This window comes from Polypterus senegalus, chromosome 8 (assembly GCF_016835505.1).
Source record: "Polypterus senegalus isolate Bchr_013 chromosome 8, ASM1683550v1, whole genome shotgun sequence".
Classification (NCBI taxonomy): Eukaryota; Metazoa; Chordata; class Cladistia; order Polypteriformes; family Polypteridae; genus Polypterus; species Polypterus senegalus.
In genome coordinates, this window is record NC_053161.1 from 28,290,743 (window position 1) to 28,297,528 (window position 6,786).

Genomic DNA, 6,786 nt, shown 5'->3' on the forward strand with positions numbered 1-6,786 from the left:
GGGCCAAAGAGGACAAGGACAACCCAAGTTGTTATCAACGCTCAGTTCAGAAGCCTGCATCTCTGATGGCATGGGGTTGCATGAGTGCGTGTGGCACATATATCAATATATAATAATATCAATAATATGTCAATATATCCAGGTTCTAGAACAACATATGCTCCCATCCAGACGTCATCTCTTTCAGGGAAGACCCTGCAATTTTCAACAAGATAATGCCAGACCACATTCTGCATCAATCACAACATCATGGCTGCGTAGGAGAAGGATCCGGGTACTGAAATGGCCAGTCTGCAGTCCAGATCTTTCACCTATAGAGAACATTTGGCGCATCATAAAGAGGAAGGTGCGACAAAGAAGGCCCAAGACGATTGAACAGTTAGAGGCCTGTATTAGACAAGAATGGGAGAGCATTCCTATTTCTAAACTTGAGAAACTGGTCTCCTCGATCCCCAGATGTCTGTTGAGTGATGTAAGAAGAAGGGGAGATGCCACACAGTGGTGAAAATGGCCGTGTCCCAACTTTTTTGGGATTTGTTGACACCATGAAATTCTGAATCAACATATTTTTCCCTTAAAATGATACATTTTCTCAGTTTAAACTTTTGTTCCGTGATTTATGTTCTATTCTGAATAAAATATTAGAAGTTGGCACCTCCACATCATTGTATTCAGTTTTTATTCACGATTTGTATAGTGTCCCAACTTTTTTGGAATCCAGTTTGTACATATACACACATATACATACATATACACACACATATATATATACAGTGCAACCTCGGTTTACGAGTGTTTTGCAAGACGAGCAAAAATTTTTAATAAATTTTGACTTGATAAACGAGCTTTGTCTTGCAATACGAGTAGTATGGATACACTTTGTCTGCTGAGCGTTATGTGATCACAACTGAGCTGATGGTTCTTCTCTCTCCTTATCTCGCTTGCTCGCCCAGCACGTCTCTCTCTCTCTCTCTCTCATCTCGCTCGCCCAGCACGTAGCGCGTCTCTCTCTCTCTCTCTCTCCTTATCTCACTTGCCCAGCGCGTCTCTCTCTCTCTCTCCTTATCTATCTCGCTCTCTCTCTCTCTCTCTGGCAATCGTCTCTTATTCTCCGTCTGAGTCTGTGTGCCTCACTCATATAGTCAACATCTGTTTACTACAACATTGTGACTGTGTGTGTGTGCGCTGTGAAGTGCGAGTCCCCATCTTGCTCCCCAAAACACGAAGCTGAGTCTGAGTACTTTAACACCAGCTTTATTCAGCTTGAAACAGCAACAGCGCTGTTATTTATTGTACCGGGATCTTTACAATGTTCCTTGTATGACCCATTGACGACAGGCGCTTATAGCATGTCTGCGATCTTTTTGGATGCGTTTATACAGCGAACTGCTAAAGCGCTGGGAGACTGCGATTGCTTTGGGACGCTCTTCCGCATGTTGTCCCGTTGGGTGGAATCCCACATGAGTTTAGAAACCTCACCCCAGCCATGATTCTTTATAAAGGTAAAGTACAGGTTAATTTTTATTATATATTTTACTTTATATTTTGTATTAATCATTTTTATATGAATAGTTTTGGGTTGTGGAACAAATCATCTGAGTTTCCATTATTTCTTATGGGGAAATTCGCTTTGATATACGAGTGCTTTGGATTGCGAGCACTTTTCCGGAACGAATTATGCTCACAAACCGAGGTTCCACTGTGTATATATATATATATATATATATATATATATATATATACACTAATAAAAGGCAAAGCCCTCACTGACTGACTGACTCACTCATCACTAATTCTCCAAGTTCCCGTGTGGGTAAAAGGCTGAAATTTGGCAAGCTCATTCCTTATAGCTTCCTTACAAAAGTTGGGCAGGTTTGATTTCGAAATTCTAAGCGTAATGTTCATAACTGGAAGCTATTTTTCTCTATTTACCGTAATGGAGTTGAGCTCGAAAGCCATTTGGGGGTGGAGTTTCGTGTGACATGATCACGCCTCCCACGTAATCACATGAACTGACTGTCAATGCAGTGCATAGAAAACCAGGGAGAGCTCCAAAAAGAGCTGAAGAAAACATGCATCATATAATTGAGAAGGCAGCGAAATAATAAGAAGTGAGCGAGTGACATATACAACCATATTCATGAGTGCTGCTACTTCGGAAACAAAGCAAGGTGTAAACCTAAAGTTTAAATAAAGCTCACTGAGAGATCACTTTGTAACTAAGTTAAAATTGCACGTGAAGGGCTGTGCTTATGCAAATTCCGAGAGACTGTGTTTGTGGGGGATTGACAGTTAAGGCGGGTGGGGGAGTCACATCATCATCTCCCCTCCCATTCACCTCATTTCGCTCTGAGCTGAGCTCCACAGCTAACGAACGCAGTGTTACGGAAGCGACTTTGCGATGCTGCCACCAAATACTCACAGAAAAATCCACAAGTTAATACACACGCTGTCTCTACAGTTTCTCCACACTGAATCCTCCAGGCACTACTTACAAAAGGTTACATTGACAATCATGTTACGTTATTTTTAAAATGTTTCCTTTTCTTTTTCATAACTTCTTTAACACACTACTTCTCCGCTGCAAAGCACAGGTATTCTGCTACATATATACATACATATATACACATACTAGCAAAATACCCACGCTTCACAGCGGAGAAGTAGTGTGTTAAAGATGTTATGAAAAAAAAAAAGAAACAATTTAAAAATAAAATAACCTGATTGTCAATGTAATTGTTTTGTCACTGTTATGAGTGTTGCTGTCATCAAGGATTTGATTATCCTTATTTCTTTCAATCAGGTTTGTATTTGGAGGACATGTTGTTTTGAAGTTACATTCCGTGTTTGTCAACCGTTTTAAAGATAACAGGTTTCATTCATCGAAGTGTTCACTACCCAAATTGCTACTTGTGAATGTAAGATGTTTAACAGGCATTCCCGTTATTAACTTGTGCTAAACGTACCATGGTGTGACGTAAGGGGAACTGACTATAAAAAGGCAAGGAGGCACGTATTTTGAACGAAAAGAGAGAAGACAGCGAAGGAGCGGAAAAGTGAGAAGGAAAACTCTTTAAACAAAGAGCTAGGAAGGTGAATGGTAAGAAGCAGCCAGCGGTAAAGCAAGGAAGACTCCGTAATAAGGATAGGTTACTGGCACCTAGGTCTTCAGTATTGCTCCGTCTGAATCAACCTGCCAATCAAAAACTAATTTATGGTTATAAAAACCATCTTAATATGCAGAAATACAGTATAAAGAGCCGCTGCATCGCAGATAGATAACTCCTGTAGCCACAGTAAATGCCTTTATTGAATAGACAAACCAGGGGTGAACAAGTTCCTTTCTACTGCAGCCACAGCCGTGACACACATAAAAAACATCAATAGTAACTCATAAACTTGCAATATTATTTAGGAAAATCGCAACATTTTACTCACCAAAAATTTGGATTATTTGCAAACAAAATCCAACCTCCTCTCTTTTCTCAAAAACAGTTCAATCACTCTGTTGTATGGATTATCCGTGCGCCTCAGTTCCATCAAAAAGTCCCTTTCTATCGCCATCAAAGCTTATGCTGAAAGTCGAACCTGCGGCTTCTATCCAATCAATGGGTCTGAATACGGTGACGTCGCCGTACGCCTGCTAGAGGACCGTACTGACACCAACTCAAAATCTGATTGGTTGAAGCAACTGGTTAATCGACATTTATTCTGTGTTAGAGTGCCTGCACAACGCATTGTGAAGGCCTCTCTGCCTGGCAACAAATGATGGCTGAAATGTGATTGGTTAAATGCTTTAATATGAAAATACATGCCTGAAGCAGCACAACCATCGGAAAAGCTATGAAAAGAAGCGGACAGACTATTTGGAATTATTTAATAAGTATTCATGGACAAAATATAATTAACATCAGTTTGTGATTCAGATATTTTTACTTATGAATATGCTAAGCACAGTCCTTCACCAGTGAATATTTACCTTATATGGGCAGGCACTCAATTATGTGGGAGTCGTGATGATGCGAGACGCAACTCCACCTCCCACGGCCATCGAGCTGCAGTCTATTACAGTATATGGATGAAAAAATAGGTTCCAGTTATGACCATTATGCGTAGAATTTCGAAATGAAACCTGTCCAACTTTTGTAAGTAAGCTGTAAGGAATGAGCCTGCCAAATTTCAGCCTTCTACCTACACGGGAAGTTGGAGAATTAGTGATAAGTGAGTGAGTGAGTCAGGGCTTTGCCTTTTATTAGTACAGTGGAACCTCGGTTCACGACCATAATTCATTCCAAAACCGAGTTGGTCGTGAACCGAAGCAATTTCCCCCATAGGATTGTATGTAAATACAATTAATCCGTTCCAGACCGTACAAACTGTATGTAAATATGTGTAAAGATTAAGCACAAATATAGTTAATTGCACCATAGAATGCACAGTGTAATAGTAAACTAATGTAAAAACATTGAATAACACTGACACAAAACACCCAGGCTCCCTGCTCAGCTACACGAGTAGGCTTGCTCGCGCTCTCTCTCTCTCTCTGTAGCACATACTGTCAGCAGCATGTGCTCGTTCCCGCTCTCTCTCTCTCTCTGAACAGAGGGGAACATTTTAACAAATCAGAACTTTAATTTAAAAACCAACCACAAGCAACCAAAAACCATTGCAGGAGTTCATGCTAATAGCCTTACAGCCCGATCGCTGTAAACAATTTTTTTTTAAATGAGTTTTAAGCACAGAGGAAAAAAGCGAACATTTGAAAAAAGAGAAAGTAACATTGCAACAATTTACGCTACAAACTGAAAAATTAACTTTTGAAAAATCCATAATACAAAAACCACCAAGAAAACTAACCTTGCATGAGTCGAGTTTTGGCATGAAGTGAGAAGGAACTGGGTGGAGAGGAGGATTTTCCTTCAGGTGTTTTCTCGGGTTTCTGGTGTTTTTAGCTGTTTAGCTGGTGGGAGCGAAAGCCTCATGCAGCCATTCCAAAACCAAAGTCCTTGTGACCCAACCCTTCGTGTTTGCCCTCAACATTACTGGCAGTCTGGCTTTGTTTACATTGTGCTGCTTGAAAGCACGAGGGTTCTTAAACTGGTATATGAGTAAAGTGGTAAACAGTTTTTCCACCTCTTCCAGCACTTGAAGCCTCTGCCTGGTTAACGCTGTAACTCCTTTTACAAAATCAGCTGCTTTAATAGATTCTTTCTGCTTTAGAATAGTCAAAATCGTAGATTTTGACTTCTTGTACTCGGCGGCTAGATCAGTAACACAAACGCCATGCTCAAACTTTTCAATAATTTCTTTCTTTACTTCGATTTCAATTTTCTTCAAAACTTTCTTCTCACCACTCTTCACTTGCTTAGAAGCCATAGTTAACTGCAAAAGCACACAAAATACTGTAGAGCACAAAGAGAGCGCAGGTAAAGCACGCACGTCTGACTGAGAACAATGAACAGGGAGCGGCTCTGCTTAAATGAACCAGCCAGGCAGGCACGCGGCTCTCTCTCTGCTGTACCCCCCCTCCCCCTCAGCAGCAGGCAGGCAGGCAGGCAAACACGTGCAGCAACCTGGCATGTAGCTCGCTCTCTCTCTCTCTCTCTCTCTCTCTCTCAGCAGCAGGCAGGCACGTCTGACTGAAAACAATGCAACACGTGCGGAAATCATCGGCGTGCACAAACCAAAAGGGAAACTGGCTTGTTTGTATACCGAGTGTGTGGTCATGAACCCAGGCAAAAGTTTGGCAAACTTTTTGGTCGTGAACCGAGTTGTACGTGAACCGAGGTTTCACTGTATAGATATATATAAATATACACACACACACACACACATATATATACACAGGTAGTCCCCAGGTTACGGACATCCGACCTACAACTTATGAACGGGGCTGCAACTGCGATGCATGTGCCTCAGTAACTTCCGCTCGGTCATCTTCGGCCTGGGGACACTGCAAGCCGTGGCTGGAGGGTGGCGATCTCGCTGGTTCCGCAGTGTAGCGTCCCTTGGACACAACGGAGGCTTGATGGGGCAGTTTGCTGCCCGCCCACTACGCCGCCATAGCTACTGCTCCTGACTGTACGCAGGCTGGATGGAGCGGAGGGGGGGTGTTTCACTGCCCGCCCACCACACACGGCTGCCCCGTTTGTTTTCAGAGGCAGCTGGTAATGCTGCAAGCAGTGACCCAGTTGTGGCTGAACGGAGGCCACTGAGGGTGAACAGGGCAGAAGGAGGTAGCATTGTAGTGTGCCTCGGATGGCTGCCTGTTGAATGGTGGCGGTGGTGGGCGATTCACTACCTGCCTTTGGCACACCATGTTTGTTCTTGGTGGGCGGACGCTGCAGGCAGCATACTGTAGTGGAGGTGACTGTGTGGTGGGCAAGTGATGAACCCCCCCCCTATTATTTATATATATATATATATATAAATAAATATGAAAGTCAATGAATGTGCGAGTGTACGTATGTATGTATGTTCCAGCATCACTTCCGAATGGCTGGATCGACTTCATGAAACTTGGTACACATGTTTCTCATTGGTCGACTAAAAATACTGTAGGGGGAAATCAACCCTAACTCACCCCCTTCTGGGTAGGTTGGGGGGTGATCTTGTGGTCTTGTTATCATCCAGTTAACACTCGGAACGACCACCAGAGGGCAAACTGGATGTGACTGCCAGCATTCTGTATGTTTGAGCACCACCGCACCCGTTGCTTTTAAAATGAAATAGAGTTGGCAGGTTTCCGAGCGTCAACTGGATGATAACGCATACAAGACTGCAAGA